This window comes from Parasteatoda tepidariorum, chromosome 1, assembly GCF_043381705.1.
Source record: "Parasteatoda tepidariorum isolate YZ-2023 chromosome 1, CAS_Ptep_4.0, whole genome shotgun sequence".
NCBI classification, from domain to species: Eukaryota; Metazoa; Arthropoda; class Arachnida; order Araneae; family Theridiidae; genus Parasteatoda; species Parasteatoda tepidariorum.
This window is the reverse complement of record NC_092204.1, coordinates 4135956-4154148: the sequence shown is the minus strand read 5'-3', so window position 1 is coordinate 4154148 and position 18193 is coordinate 4135956. Positions and strand designations below refer to the sequence as shown.

General features: G+C 29.2%; 1 protein-coding gene across 1 annotated transcript in view; it reads left to right on the top strand.

Moving 5' to 3' along the window:
* Positions 1–1612: 1612 nt before the first annotated feature.
* LOC107455053 (chaoptin) overlaps positions 1613–18193 on the top strand; it is a gene marked incomplete at its 3' end in the record, with an annotated part of 272614 nt that continues 256033 nt past the window's right edge. Inside the window, 1 exon segment of the mRNA XM_071186716.1 lies at positions 1613–1911.

Genomic DNA, 18193 nt, shown 5'->3' with positions numbered 1-18193 from the left:
AAGTATATGTTAAAATTTATCTTAAAAGAGATTTATATAATAAAACTTTTGTTTTTCTATGAATTACATTAGATTTTATGTATTTTCGAATACCATTAAAACATCTATTGGCTATAGTAATACAGTGCCTGACCCTATTATAAGACTTTATGTAAAATTATAATTATCACGTGATACTATACAGCTGTATTGTTTTTACTCGCATCTGCTTGCGCTCCTGTATTAATTGATTATAATTGTAATGCAATTCGTAAGATACAAATGCTAGTAAGAAGTAAATAAAAAAATCTGATTAAAAACTCATTACATATATGTTTAAATATAAAAGTATTGCCTATAAACTCGTGCAAATCATGTCATTAGTAAAACACTACAGTGTTTATAATAATTTGATCTAATTATTATGATATATTAATATAATACCTGATATAATAATTATTCAATATTTATAATAATTATTCAATATTTATAATAATTATATATCGTCTATATAATAGTTATTCTATATTTATAATAATTATATCAGTATATCGTCTATATAATTATTCTATATTTATAATAATTATATCAGTATATCGTCTATATAATAATTATTCGATATTTATAATAATTATACCAGTATATCGTCTATATAATAATTATTCTATATTTATAATAATTATCAGTATATAGTCTATATAATAATTATTCTATATAGTATATAGTCTAATTCATCCAATCATCGAATTTATATTGTATATTTAATTTAACCCATTGTGTAATTTAACGTCTAATTTAACCCATTGAAACACGAACGTAAGCAAGTGCAAACCGGTTTCTGACGCGTAAAAACAATAATGCTATCATCGGATAATTAAGATTTTACAAAGAATCTTATAGTGCGTCTAATAATTTGGTCACGGACTGTAATCGAAAATTGTTTTTCATTGCAATATTCCACCCTTACGGGCATAAAATTGTGTTCATGAAAATGTAATATTCATATCTTTTTTTAAAAAAATTATTTCGAAATTAAATAAAACTTGGTAAAATTAATTTTTGATGAGAACATTCTTGACGGATTTATATATATATAAAAAATAACAGGCTTCATATTTAAAAAAGAATTGTTTTCTTAAGATCAAGGAACTTTTCTCTTCAAACATAAATTATATCTTTTATACGCTGAATTCTTAGTTGTGTTTTCTTTGACATTTGTAAAAAGGAAAAACTTGGAGAGACGTATATTTATTTTAATGATATCAACAATTCAAGATGAATGACGGGAAAAAAAAAAACTTCGAAATGGAAAAGTTATCGTTTGCAAAACGTGCCGAGAGAGATGATGAATGTTTTAATGAGAAATTTAAACGTCTTAATCCGTCGACAGGATGTCCCCAAGAGTTTGTAAAAAAGAAAAAGAAAAAAGAGCAAATAAGAAAAGTCAATCGAAAGAATTTTAATATCATCCTTCCGTTTCAAGTTAAGAGTGACTTTTGTAATTATATTGCCCGTCTTGACTAATAGCACAGGATCCAAGGAACAACACCACAAACAAATAACGCGCTTGCGCAACTGCGTTTTTACGCGATTCTCACACCCCCTTTTAAGACTTCTCTAGCGAATGGCGTTTAGTGCTCTTCGGCACTTCGTTCGATGAGGTTCTGTTGACAATCGTCTGTCGATCAACATGATGCCACTCGGAAAAATTTCAGGATCGTTTGGCACTTCATTAGTTTTCGCGTCTGTCATTATAAAAAAAAAGTATTTAATTTATTTAACTCCGTGAAGAGTGTTTGAGTAGTGAATTTTTATTTTGTTCCTCGAGAGACTCTATCTGTTGCTCTTTTTGTTTTGTTTTTGGACGACTAAACTGTGTTCTATTTATTTCCCTGTGTTTTGCTAATACGGTTTCGAAATCGTCTGCTTCTGGTAAGCTATCTTTTTTTATTTTAGATATTTAAATGTTATGTAAAAATTTGTTTTGCCGTTTCATTTTTAACCTTGAAAAGGAAAATAAATTAAATGTTATAATTAAATTTATTTTCTTTGAAATATTTCAAATCGAAAAAATCTATTATCAAGATTCGTAAAAACTGTTCTATTTATTTCTCTCTGTTTTGCTAATATGGTTTGAAATCGTCTGCTTCTGGTAAACAATCTTTTTTCTTTTAAATATTACACATTTAAATATTATGTAAAAAAAAAATTTGCCGTTTTATTTTTAACATTAAAAAGGGAAGAAAAATGTAATAATGAAATTTAATTTCTAGAAATATTTCAAATCGAAAAAATCTGTTATCAAAATTGTACTTTCAAGAATATTTTTTTCAACATTTTATTTAGAAATATGTCATTTTATTATATTTTTTAACGTTTTATGTATTTTTATGCCACATAAAAAAGATGAAAAAAATAAAATACTCGTTCTTGGTACGTCGTGAACAAAAAAGAATATAATCAATAAATCAGTACAAATCCATGCACAAATCTAAAGGGTTAATTAATATAAATTTAAAATAATTTCGAATAGTTCTTTATTTATATTTGTTGACCTTCCTGGTGGCTTTACGTTATTAAATTAAGCAAAACAAGCTTTTATAGCTTATTAACAGCAGAATAGAGATTAAATATTCAGAATCATTCGGCAGGATAATATTGCTCGCGGTCACTCATAGTCAAATTTTACCACTATCAAGTAATCTTCACAAAAACACTTCCCTTTCGGGAGGTCGTAGGACACTTTTCTTTAAACAGTATCGGTATTAAAACCTACCAGTTTTAATAATTAACAATATGTCAATATAATACTTTGTACATATATTAGTATATTTGGTACCTATTACATCATTATTTTGATTTAAATTATCTAAATAGAGTAGACTGTTTTTGTCTACATATTGAATAACGTAGCTCTGTACTTAATAAAAGGTAGAAATTTCTAGAACAAAAATGTTTGAACAATCGTTGAAGTTTTTGTGAGAAGGAAATAAAAAATGCAATACCTTTTGACATTGATTACAGTGAATATTAATTTTAATAGTAAGTTGTAATTTAGAGAAATAAGCGATAATCATGTGGTTAACAAAAAATAGAATAAAAATAGAATATTCTGTTTTTTTTTAATATTTCGTTTATATAATATTTCAATAATTTGCTTAAACTTTATATCACCAAAAGTCCCAGTTTCCGCGACGAAACGCCCATAGTGTCCATCGTAAAAGTCTTGAAATTTTCGGAGGTGGTAGCTAAATTTAGAAACTTCTCTTAGGAATTTTAAAAAAATACGACTTCAAGAACTGAAACTGAATGAAATAAGAAATAATAATAATTTCTCAAAATATGTTATAGAGTTTTATTAAGCTAAAAAAATTAAATCTGCACTATCTGGAATATTTAGGAGGTGGTAGCTAAATTTAGAAACTTCTTTTGTGCAATTAAAAAAATACGGCTTCAAGAACTGAAACTAAATGAAGAAAAATAAGAAAAAATAATGATCACTGAAAATATATTTTAGATTATTATAAAGCTTAAAAAAGTTAAATTCGCACTATCTGGAATATTTCGGATGTGGTAGTTAAATTTAGAAACTTAAAATTTTTTTATAATTAAAAAAAAAATACGGCTTCAAGAACTAAAACTAAATGAAGAAAAAATAAGAAATAAAAATTATTGCTAAAAATATGTTATAGAGTTTTATTAAGCTCAAAAAAATTAAACTTGCACTATCTGGAAAATTTTCAACAACAAAGGCTGAGTTTGATTTATTGTGATAAATATGTTAATAAATGAATGTTAAAAAAAGCAAATAATATTTTGCTTAGCTAAGATAATTGCTAAATAAAAATACTTAACAACCAATAAATATTTTCACGAAATTGTTATGCTGGATGCTAGGGACTACTAGACACAACAATCATTTTTCATTTAGTGCCTAACGCATTGTTTATATGAACCTCCCCCCTCTTCTAAGAAGAACCAATGAATAAAACCCACCCCAAGTCAAAATTCTTGATGGTCCCATCCAAACATTTTGATGGTTTTAGTGCGATTCATGATCTTTCAGCATCATTTGATGGTCGTCATCATCCAACATTTTCCATTATGCGTCCATGGTGTTTGATATGTCAACCAACTTCCATCATTCCATGTTGGAAAATGTTACTTTATTAGTATGATGGTTAACCATCAAGATAAGTTTGATTCTCATGAACCAACAGTCCATGATGATCCGTGATGGTCCATGATGGTTCTAACTATGCATTTCCATGATGGTTTATTGGGAATTCTGGTTAGTTCTCAGAAATATACAATCAAAACAATTTTTTTCTTATGTTGGATCATCATAAATCAGTCCGAATTCTTACATTGGGATGATGATTGTTCATGATCATTCCAACATTTGCTTTCTAGTAAATTATGGAAATTCGTGATGGTTCATTTATAATGGTACACCAATACTTTTCCACGATTGTATAATGGAAAGTCTTGTTGGTTCAGGAGGTAAAACATTTGGTAAAACATTCTATTAAAAACATTTGGTTTTTTATGTTTCTTTTCAGGGTTGGGTTTTTGCCGTCAAAAACTGGTTTTTGACATGACAGTGGTAAAAACCGTGTTTTTACCGGTAAAAACGGTCAAAAACCTACTGTTTTCTTCAATTTATGGCATGTAGCGGGCAATATTTATATTATTTTCACATAATTGCCTTTATAAATGAATGTTGTAAATCATTGCTATTGATTTTGCAACTATATACATGTATTCTTATAGTTCCACATGCATATGCATTCATATAGTTCCACATTCATACATTCATATATAGTTAAGAAGTACATTCATATACTTTTATCATTATAGCTGGATTTTAAAAGGATTCAAAATTTTGCACTTCTTAATTGTTAGAAATAAACAAACAAAAAAGCTTGGAGCTATTAATAAATTCAAGAACTAAAAAGAAGAATTTAAAATTTGGCATTTCTTAAATATTATAAATAAGCTAAACAAAACTTTCAAAACTTGCAACTACTAACAAACTCTTTTAAGTCAAGAATGACTTGACATTCTTCAGTAATGTAATAAGCCAAACAAAATGATGCTTGGAAATGTTGAAAATTTTGTTTAGTATCCTCATATTTTACTTCAAATAGTATGTTTTGATATAATCATGTTGGAAAAATGCAAGAATCTGTTCTTAAATATCTTTTAACAACTTTTTTTCTAATTTTATTGCCCAAAAATGAATTAATTTTAAATTATAAGCAGTTAACTCAAATAAAAAATAGAGTTTAACCAAAACTATGGGTTTTTGACGTTTTTGACAGAGGGTTTTTTGACATGACGGTAAAAACCATGGTATAAACCGGTAAAAACCGTCATGTGTCAAAAACTTGCCAACCCTGTTTCTTTTATAGACTATGATAGAAATTTCTGATGGTTCAAGTTTGATTCGCATGGGCCAACAATTTTTGACGATCCGTGATGGTTACAACTATATATTTCTATGATGGTTTAATTGGAATTCTTGTTGGTTCTCAGGAATACACCATCAAAACAATTTGGGGGTTTCTTTTTATGTTGAACCATTATAATTCAGTCTGAATTCCTTGGAAATTGGGATGATGGTTGTTCATGATGGTTATAACATTTGATTCCTAAGAAACTATGATGGAAATATTTGATGATTCAACTTGAATAAACCATCAAAACAAGTTGCTATTCTTATGTTGGACCATCATAAATCTGACCGAATTCCTACATTGGGGTTATGGTTACTTATGTTGGTTACCATCAAAAAATATAATGGTTCATGATGGAATTATTGATGGTTACCATCAAGATTATGTTGGCCCATCAATTGAAAAACATCAAAAATTTTGATTTGGGACCTCTCTTGGATGCTTTCGTATTTTTTAAGCTTTTATGGACAAGAGTTTTGTCTTCGCAAGAAGATATATTACATCAAAACCGCAAGAAATTGTGCTCACCAGGAATTGTCGCTATGACTAGGCTTGCCTGCGACGAATTGTGCTTTCGACAAATTGTGAGCCTGTGTTTAATTCGACTGTTGACGAATTTTGCTCACGACAAATCGTTGCTGCTACCAAATTTTACAAAGTTTTTTTTAAAATTGTTTCCGTGACGAATTGATGCGAAATCTCTTAATTGTCTTAACAAACGTAATATTTGATGATTTAAATATTTTCGCGTTCTGTAGATTTATTATGCATTCTGAAGAAGCTGCTATTTCGAGAATAAATATTTTTTTTAAATTTTTATTTTTTTTAACGAGTATTTAATTAGGGATCAGGAAAAATTCAAACATTTCCTGCAATTAAAATAATTCTTTAGGAGTTGTTGTTATCGTCGTTAGCTATTATGGAAAGGGATGCGATAGTTCTTTATTTTCCAGTGGCGCCATCTATGGCCAATAATTTAGAAGCCATTATATTACGAATATGAAGAACAGGATTGACAAATGTTAACCTGACCAAAAAAAGACGGTCATTTTTTCTTCAGGTTTAAACCATTTAAAAAAGACCGGCTACGATTAAAAACCCCGTCTTTTACTAGAACTATTATATTTTTTAAAAATTGTTGCAATATAAAATGGCATAATTAAAATATTGTTGCAAATATTATATTGATAATTATTCGCAACATTGATGTGTTTGCAACTAAGGAACAATTTAGAGCAGTCATTTTGCACTTTTGAAATGGTTTGAAGCTACAGCTTTAAACTTGGAAGCCATTAAGAACAATAATTTTTAACTACTTAGAACTACAATTAAAAATCAAATTTTTTAATGCAACACTAGTAAATGAATAATGCAAAATTATCTATTATTACTAATTATGCAACTACAAAATTCAGCGTAAGAAAAGGCAATAACTACTCCGACTAGATAATGCACAGTTTTACAGAAAATGCATAATTTATCGAAGATTTACTACAATTTATAAAATATAACTATATTCCAAAACATGTTTAAAATAGGTCAAAAACAATTTCAGACAAAAATGTCTGCTATTGTAACTAATATGGAGCAGCAATAACGTCATTAAAATTAATAAAATTTTATTTATTTACGGAATAAACGCTCTTAAGAAGAAGTAAAACTAATATCATAACATGTTTTACTTATATTATTTTACTGTATACTCATTAATAAAATTATTTTAAATGCATGCATGTTAATTTTTGAATAATAAAACATAAAATATTAAAAAGTCAATAAAGACCGGTGTTTTTTTAAAATAAAACAGAACTTTTTAACAAAATTCGGCTAATGTGATCTTTTACAGAAAAGACCACCTAATTTGAAACCCTATTCGTGAAAACAGAGTTTTTTTTTTTTTTTTTTTTTTTTTTTTTTTTNTAAAGACAAATAAGATTAATTTGCTTTAGAAATGATGAAGACAATTTATACTTGATAATGAGAACACATCGCGTGCTTCATGATTTACGAAACTGAAAAAAGTCTACATGTTTCGAGCGCTCAAAAATAGGCACCCATTCTCAAGACTCACAAGAAAACAAATTTGAAGGGAAAAAAAACTACCTAATAATGTAATATGAAATAAAGAGGAAAAACAAATCTAGAAAAACAGCAGTAACCAAGACGCAAATCTAGATATATGTTGTATTTCCAAGCGCAATTGAGAGCTGGTGAGAAACTGTCGTAGAGGCATTCATATTGATTAAACAAGATTCTAGAGGATAAATACGATTGATAGTTTAACGATAGGGTTTAGGGACCCCATCTGTAGATGTGCAGCTCAAAGCGATATCCTATTGAAATTCCTCCCCAGACCATCATGCTTCCACCTCTAAAAGCTCTCAACCAGAAAGTGAGTCAATTGAAAGTGAGTCAATTCCCATTGTTAATTTCTAAACTACTTACAATTTCGAGTTAAAAAAAAAGTTTTCGATATACACTTATATCCTATAAGAATACATGAAAGAAAAAACTTAAGAGATCTTTAATTTCCATTTTCGACATAACTAAAAATACGTTGTAAAATATATACATATATATAAAAAATATAATAAAGCTTTTTTTTAGTAAACAATTCCATTTACTATAATTGAATCAATTATCAAGTCAGTGATTTTAAAGAGATAATTGCAAAATGAAGTTTCGAGAGTGCCGGGTGCTTTTCTTTTTTCGACTTTTCAGAAAGTAATTTTTAACGCAAATTATGTTATCAAGATATTGTAAAAGAAAAATTTTCAGCTTTGTTAAACAGTGACATCAAAGTATAGAATTTCTTAAATCGAAAAAAACAGGTTTTTAAAAGAAATTATATTAACTAATAAAATTTATTTTAATATATACGGATAGAAAATAAATTATAGAATTCCCCTTCGGTAATATTAATTTAAAACCCGATTCCTTTTATTTCTTGCTATTGAATCATTTATGAAATCACTGTTTACTAATAAATATAGTTATTTCACGTTAAAGTTTAGAGTATTGTGTCTATAAACTCGTGCAAAACATGTCATTATTAAAACATTAAAGTGCGTCTAATAATTTGATCTTATAATTATAATAAACTAATATAATACCTGATATAATAAATATTCTATATTTATGTAATATATAGTCTCATTTATTTAATCGTCGAATTTATATTATATATCGTGTAATTTATCCAATGGATACATGGACGTAAACAACTGCAAACCGGTTTTAGTAGCGTAAAAACAATAAAGCTGTATAGTATCACCTGATAATTAAGATTATACATAGAATCTTACAAGGAGTCTCATAATTTGGGAAAGGGACTGTACATTAATATTATTACCAATTTTTAATATTCCAGGTGCGTATTAGCCCAGTGTAGATTTTGACTTATTTCTAAAATCGTAAATAAAATATATTTTTACTCCATTCATATTTATTATTATCCTTAAGAGGACGCCAGAACGTGGAAGAAAATTTTCGTCACAAATTCTCTTTTTCCGTCATTACTAATTTAAAATTCAAAAGAAAGAAAAAATAAATTCAGGCAAATCTAGAGTGAGTATTCAATTGCTGAAAAAAAAAATACTCCGAAATATTAAAATGCAAACAAATTATTGGAAGAGAACTTCACCAATTGCTTAATCCTAAGTTATCTTCTCACAATTTGTTTGCATTTGTATCTTTTGAAATTTTCTTTTCAGTATTTAAAACTTCATGGCTAACTCAAGGTTTGTCTGAACTCACTTTTTCTACACTTTAAATTTTAAATTAGTTATGAATGAGAAAGAGAATTTTTGATGAAACTTTTCTTCTGCGGCATGGCATCCTCTTAATCTCACCCTTATGAGAAATAGCACGCCTTCAACACCTCTCAAGTTATAAAATAATTCTCTACGTATTCATTGAGAAAATTGAAAANCCCTGTTAATATTATTACCAATTTTTAATATTTCAGGTGCGTATTAGTCCAGTGTAGATTTTGACTTATTTTTAAAATAGTAAATGAAATATATTTTTACTCCATTCATATTTATTATTATCCTTTCCTTCATTGCTAATTTAAAATTTAAAAGAAAGAAAAAATAAATTCAGGCAAATCTAGAGTGAGTATGTCCTGAAGTTTAAATTGCTGGAAAAAAAATACTCCGAAATATTAAAATGCAAACAAATTATTGGAAGAGAACTTCTCCGTTGTTGCTTAATCCTAAGTTATTTTCTCATAATTTATTTGTACATTTTAAAATTGTCTTTTCAATATTTGAAACTTCATGGCTTAATCTAGGTTCTTCTGAACTTACTTTTACTTACGAACTTACACTTTAAATTTTAAATTAGTAATGAATGAGAAAGAGAATTTATGACGAAAAATTTCTTCCATTACTAATTTTTTTTGCGACTACTAATGTTCAACTCCATGACCTTGTCATTTTGAACACAATACAGAAAACAAGGGAACTACTGGATCAAGTATCGGGGCAAATTTGCCTTAGTGGAGGACGTTTTGATGGAAGTAACCCGTATTTGCGTTACATGGAGAGGAAAACCACGAAAACTTCCCACGGTTAGCCTGATAGTTAGAAGAAGACTAACCCATAATTCTTCTACCACTGAGGCTATTTCACGCCATCAATGTGGTCGGTGCAAACCGGATGCATCATTCATATCGACCAGCTATTGCTGGGATTCGAACCCGGGTCACCTCATTGGTAGGCGAAAGCTCTATTCCCGGAGCCATCGCGGCTCTCAAAATTCTCTTGACGTAAGCTACACAAACACCAGGAAGTTTCGGCACGGTGTTCCGTAATAACCACCACTAATATGCAAGGTGTTTTGTAAAGACCGCTATCAAAATACATATTTTAAATCCTTGTCAGAAATGAAGAGAGCGTAATAGGAATGTAATATCTAAGCCTGAAAGAGCAGAAATGCTATCAAATATTGACGAGGAAGGAATGTGTACAATGCTGACTAACTTTAAATCTAACGATTGGATTTTCACGCACTCAATATTAATATTTAGAGAGGGTGACATCAATTAGTTGACATCAGTAATTAGTGAAGATGATATTTTAAGTTACGAAATCAGACGCAGAATCATCATTTCTCTGAATAAACATACCTGTTTTTCAACGCATTCGCATTTCTGACCCCCAAAATATAGAGGGTACAAGCCAATCTGGGAAATATAATCCAAATAGTTTGGTCACGTGAACGGACCTAAGTTTGGACCCCTTGATTTAAATTTTACTTTTTGCCTCTGTCACAATATCTTGAGAATTTTTTAAACGTATCAAACTTTTTCTCATACAATCATAAAATTCGTTTATACAAAGATATTTCCTTTCAAAATATAATTTTTATTAATTATGTAATATTTTTATTAGTTTATTTAATAATAGTAAAAAAATTACATACTTTAAAAGAAAATTATATACCTCAAAATACAAATATAAGAGAAATCGGTCATTTACATCGTTCCGAAAAAATCAGAACTTAAAGAAGTCGTATATTTATCATACAATCATTAGACCACGAGTTATTAAAGGTAGTTTTAAAAATCATAATAATACCAAAAAAAATTAGAGGAAAATAAATTCCTTTTAACCGGTTATTTTATTTTTAAAAAATCAAAGAAAGAAATTGCATAGGTTAAATTGTACTCCAGAAAATTAAAAGTTCTATAAAATAACTATTTACATCTGTGTAAATTATTGTAGTCATAAATATTTACACATGAAAACAATATTTTACAATATTCAATAAGCGAAATTTTCCTCTAAGGAAAACTGTTGCATTCAACATGTAAATGCGAAGGAAAAAAACGAATATCTATATGCATATGCTTTATTTTATTTTATCAGTAAATATTTACACATAAAAAATTTCACTTCAGAGAATGAAGAACTTTTTATGTGTGAATATTGCAAAATATTGTTTTTATAACAATATTTTGCAATATTCACACATAAAAAGTTCTTTATTCTCTGAAGTGAAATTTTTCTTTAACGAAACCTACTGCTTTCAACATATAAATATTATGAAGGAAAGAAACTTGTATCTGAAGAAAAGAAAGCGTACATATTTTAACTTCAGTAAATATTTATACATGAAAACAATATACTGCAATATTCACCTTTAAAAAGTTCTTCGTTCTCTAAAGAAAACTACTGTTTTAAACATATAAATATGAAGGAAAAAACCTACATCTATATGTATCTGCTTTATTTTAATTTTCAGTAATCCATTATTTTTTTAGAATCCATTTTTTTAGAAAATATTTACGCATAAAAACAATATTCACACATAAAAAGTTCTTTATTCTCTAAAGTGAAATTTTTCTCTAAAGAAAACTACTATTTTCAACATATATAAATATGAAGAAAAGCAAACTTATATCTATATGTATATGCTTTATTTTTTTCCGTAATAATAATATGTTGGGCATTCTTTGCTTACAATCATCTGGCCTATTTTACTTTATATCGGAAAATAATTACTTTTCACGATTTATTGCCTTCGCTTCAAAACGGGCAGTTTTTCTACCCGGGGAGATAGGGCAGAAAAGCAATGTAGGCAACAGCAATAAAGTTCCAGAAAGTATTTTATTTTTCTTGGTTTTTCTTCTTTCTAGTTTAAAAAAAAATGTTCAATAACATTCTTGGCAATTAATATCAATAACGGTTTTTGAGATCTTTCTAACTTCAAAAATGATTGAGATTAAAAGTAGATTTGAGATTGCAATTCTAGTTGTGGATGGGTAAAAATTATATCGTTGGCCGCTTAGAATTCGAAAATATTTTATTTATTTATTTTATTTTGCCGGAGTTGAGTTGGTTTTTTTTCTATTTTTTTTTTTAAATTTTTTTTATATTCGTCGTTGAACAGCCGATCCAATGTTTGGGTTTACCACTACTCATGTTCCACTCCGTAGCCTTGTCATTTTGAACCCAATCCAGAAGACAAGTGAACTCCTGGATTAAGCATTGGTAGAGATTTGCCTTCGTGGGGGTCTTTTTGGTGCAGCTAACTCGCATTTACGTTACATAGAGAGGAAGACCACGAGGTTGTTGTAGTTCATTCACGTCGCACTAGAGCTGCACAAGGGGCTATTGGCGACGGTCTGAGAAACATCCCTGAGGATGATCCGAAGACATGCCATCTCAATTTTGATCCTCTGCGGAGGGGATGACTCCCCCGCTTCGGTAGCCCGACGACCTGCACGCGAAGTCGAGCACTTTACGGTAGAACAGTTTAACGAGGACCCATACCGCACACCCTCGGTCCTTACGCAGGCTGATCCAAAAGGTCAACAGCCGCACACTGACAGCAGTCAGTGATGTTTGACTTCGGTGATCTGCTTGGAGGAAGACCACGAGAGCTCCCTCCCCCCTCCCCACGGTTAGCCTGACGACAAGCCTTGTAACTTTGAACCCAATCCAGAAGACAAAGGAACTCCTGTATCAAGTGTTTTGAGAAATTTGCCTTCGTGGGGGACTTTTTTTATGGAACAAATCCGCATTTGCGTTACACGGAGAGAAAAAACACGAAAATTTCCCACGGGTAGCCTGACAGCAAGAAGACTCTAACCCATGATCCGTCTACCACTGAGGATATTTCAAGTCAGCACTGTGGTCGGTGCAAGCCGGATGCGAAATTCGTATCAACCAGCCATCGCTGGTATTTGAAACTGGTTCACCTCATTGGAAGGCGAACGCTCTAACCCCTGAGCCATTGCGGCTAGGAGTTTTGCTGTGTTAGTGAAGAAAACTGAATATGTGTAATGATTTTGATGGTTTTGAGCAAAAAGAAGTTTTGTGAAAAGAGGAGGCCATACCAATGGAGAAATACTTCATTAACATCTTCATTTTCCCCTACATAATTGACTTAAAGTATAGAAAAAGTAATTTCAAACAAACTTACAGTAAGTCATGGAGTTCCAAACGTTGAAAGAAAAAAAAGTTTGAAAGATCAAAATGCAGTCAATCCTAGATTATGCAAAGGGAAAACAAACCTGTCATAATTTGTTAGCATTTCTATATTTTGAAAGCATTTGTTTTCTGCATTTGAAACTTGGTTTAATCTAAGTTTACCTAAACTCATTACTCTATGGTTTACCAAGATTCATTACTCCATGGTTTACCTGAATTCATAACTCTACGGTTTACATGAATTCCTTTCTGCATGGTTTTGCATGAATATTATTTTTAAAGAACAATGGAGGTGATACAAAAAAAATATCTTCCTCTTTATAGAATTAGCGGTAACTAAAATAAATTTCTTCATTGTAAAGCTATTTAACACAATATATNTATCTGTATATATATATATATATATATATATATGTATATATACATCGTTACATATAGTGCCACATTGTCAGCCCTCTAATTGCCCTAAACTAATTTCTTTTGGTACGGTTCTATAGTACCTTGTACTTGTACCTTGTACTATAGTACCTTGTCTATAATACATGGTCGAATTTGAATATTATGTGTTAATATAAGGAGAGATGTAGGGCCATGCATGAATGCCGTATATTAAGCAAGAATTTCTTCATTTTAACACTATTTAACACACTATTATATAGATATATATACACATTCATAGTTATATATAATGCGTCATTATTTGCTTCCTAATTGGCCTAAAATAATTTCTTTTGGTATGGTGCTATAGTACCCTGTAATATAAAACCTGGCTGAGTATTATATTACAAGGAATATGACAAGGTAATATATATTACAAAGATATTATATATTACGAAGAATTTTAAAATTACTATTTAAATAAAACTAAAATAGCTACCCAGAAATCCAAGTTTTTTCCCTAAAATGCCACTTCACAAACCTCTTCAATTCTAAATATCTTTATTTATTTGGCGTTGAATCCAAGATTATATTTACGTTATTCTTAATATGACTCTTTCAAAAGTCTTTTTATTCAGAGTCTTATATAAAACGAGACAATCTTTTTTTTTTTTTTTTTTAAGCCAGCACTATGACTTTTTTCTTTTTGTAAGAAAAGAATCAGATATGCTTTCTCATTCTATTGTATTTATTTTTCAAATATTGTACCAGAACTTCAATGTCTCGATGGTTTTAGTTTACCCAAATATCAAAAAACTTTTCTTTGTATTATAGACAAGTTTCGTATTGCTTCATGACAAAACCTTATTCAAAGATTAGGACACGGATACTGTTTTATAATAAAATAATGCCTTTTGTTAAAAACATTTTAAAGGCATTATTTATTAGTAAAATATTCTATTCCTACTATTTTATTTCACACTCTCCCTATTATATAAAAATATTATTTGTGCAATTGGGTATAATATAAAAAAAACACAACTACTTCCACTTAGGAATAACATTTACCATGACGCAATGCTAAACTCTATGCCACTATCCACATAAATCAATTATTAATCAAAAATCGAATATCAATTACTTTTCTTTATAATGCAATAAAATCTGGCGAGCAGCTATTTAAACGATCAAACACTTCGTTTGTTTATTTGTGGCTTGAAGTTAGGCTCGCAGAAAATGCCGTTCATGGGTTAAATTTAGTAGGAATAACACAACCTGTGACGTAGGCTATAGTATACCCAATAGCATTTTATTACAATACTCAACAAATTTCACTTGTTTCATGTACAAGATAAACAGGTTACAAAAGGTTTGCTCTCTTGTTTTTGAAGTGATACTTCTTATGCGACTTCCAACAAGGTTGCGTTAAACGTTTAACGCTACATTTTTATTGGATGGGAAATCACGATCCAGTTTTCCGTCATTCATTTCCATATTGTTTTGGTTCTCACTAGCATAAAAATAATAAAAGTATTGTTTTTCTATAAATATTTTAGTTTGATTTGATAGACATATAATTTAATAGGGTAGTATTTTTTATTTTCTAACTCAGTGGATAACAATTGTAAGAAATGAGTGAAAACAATCCCACGGATTGTTAGGTTTTCTCTTTTCTAATTGCCATTTATATTCCACCAAATGCAGCCATGAGGGATATTAAACTATTTATTGCAAAATCTTTATTGCCACTATCCACTGCAGGTTCACAAGCTCTGGCAGACGGTGAAGAAATTGATTATTGTGAGCGGCCTGTGATCCTTGCAGGAGATTTTAATGTGAATTTTTCGTTACCTGAAGCTGAAACATTATTAACCTTCCTTAAAGACAAATTTGCATTGGAAATGATAAATGGTAGGAATGAACCAACAACCAAGGGGGGAACTACCATTGATGCAGTTTTTGCAAGAAATATTGAAAAACTCAAACATTTCGTACCTTACTTTAGTTATCCCATTGTAGCTGTTATTGATTTGGATATTTATCCACTCGAAAATGATAATTAAAAGATGCGATCAATTGTGAATTGTAAGCATTGTTAATAAAATTTGTCTTAAAGAAACAACATGCTTTCACTAAAAATCAATTTCTACCCCTTCCTATTTTTATTTCCACATTACGAAGTTTCACTTCTTCCGCGCGGAGGGATTCCACGCACTATTTTTTCTATACCTATATTACTTAGGTCAACGACCTAATAAGGGTGGTCACTCTACTAAATGCAATAAATAGTCTATTCAAGAAATATTAAAATATCCATATGTTTAACAAACAAAAGTATCCATGCTTTAAACAATATAATTTTTTTTTACAGTCAATTACTACTTAGCTCAACAAAGAAATTTTTTATTTTAGTTACTCTTTATTAAATAATTAAAAGAATGTTCTTCCATATAAAACTAAAATTATTCAATTAAATTTAATGAATGAATTAATATTTGAAAAAAAACTGTATAAACATCAAGTGTTAACAACAAGTTTAAAAAAAATGTATTTGAATTTGTAGTGGATGAATAAAAAGTATTTTATTTAAAAATTGAAAATTTGAACAAGATAATAGGGCGAGTCTGAACTAATAGTACGAATTGAAAAAAAAGGGTACAAAAGTAACGAGCATGTTTTGAATCATCACAAACATGCTCGTTGAACAGAAGTGAATGTTTGAATAATGCGATTTCAAAAAAAAAAATTTTTTTTTCTTCCTTACATTTCCAAAAAAATTAAAGTTAAAAAAAAAAGACTATTATAAGATTAAAAAAAATATTTAGCAAAAATTAGGTTTAAAAAATAGATCTTATATTCCTAATTGTATATTTACCGCTCCGTTAAGACGCGGATTTTTCCCAAATAAAAACGATTTTGATCCAAAACTTTTCACCCGACATATTCGGAAATTCAATTTCGACTACATAAGTATTTTAAATAAGCTTAACTTTTGAAGATAAAATGGATTTCGAATAATTCTTTATTCTACGCCCGCCCCATCAGCGGAATATCTTCCGATAATATTCTATTTCTCCCTATGTTATATTTTCAAGCACTGTCTCTTACAATTTATTGCAAAAGGTATTTTTTTTTACTGTTTTGCATCCTGTTAGAATTATTTAAAAGATCGCAATTTATTTGATGTGATGGAATCAATAAAGCGAATTCACTAAAGGATTAAAATATTTTTCAAAAGAGTTTTCAATTTTGTAGTTTTCATGGAAACATTGAATTTCATTTATATTTATAAGAAACATGGTTTTTATTTTTAAAATTTTCATTGGATTTTATCGGTTGGTCAATGCGAAAAATGGACATAAGGATTAAGAGCATTATGATTTGTTATTGTAAACCTAAATTTGCTCTTTTTTAAATGAAACTTTTGTGTGCAATTTATGTTTTAAATTTTAATTTAAAATTAAGAGGAAAATATTCGTTTGACTTTTTTATACATATCGGTTGCATGGAATTAATTCATGGGTTGTTAATAAATCGCAAAACGCATGCACTTGCCGCAACATAAGTATTACGGAATAATTCTTAAACTAAGTTTTGTATTGTTTGTTTTTCTTTTTTTAAGGTTACATTCAAAGTCAACTTATACTATTTTTCTACGGTAAAGGAAAAACGGAAAACCTTTAGAAACTACGGAAAAGTCAAATTTTCTGATGTTTTTCATGATCTAATATTCCAAAGGTAATTTTAGATTATTGTATATGTTACCGGCAAAGTATGAAATCCGGCATTCTATGACTAGGCATTGTATAGAATGCATAAAATTAGCCGGCAAAGTATGAAATGATTTATATTTCACACATTTCCTAGGTATTCTATAGATTGCCAAATGAGAAACCGGCAAAGTATAAAATACAGCTCCGATTCGTTTCAAATATTCAAGGCTCGCGACTTTTAACGCGTGACTCTTAACTTTTGACTAATAACAAAAATTATTTTGTTTACTGTGCTATATAATGGCTATATATAATGCTATATAATGGCGGAATTTAATGAAATTTACATGGAAAAATTTAATGAAATGTAATTCAAAATGTCATCCAAACCTGCCATGTTGCAATAAGTAGGTTAATTTCATATTTTTTATAGGAAAATTTTATTTCCCTTAATAAGAAAGGCTTAAATTTTGTTTTGCATAACTTTTTAATTTTCTTTCCACATTTTGAATAAATGATTTTTAATGGCACTCTCAGTATTTTTGCAGAATAACATTTTTATTTTTGAGAAATGCATGTTACTGTGAATGACCGAAATTAGTAGTTTTACATTTATTCGATATTTTAATACGATAGATTAGAAGAAACATCAGTGTAGGGTATACCGGGCAGTGGCACTTGACTTTACAAAAAACATCAGTGTAAGGTATACCGGGCAAATGTG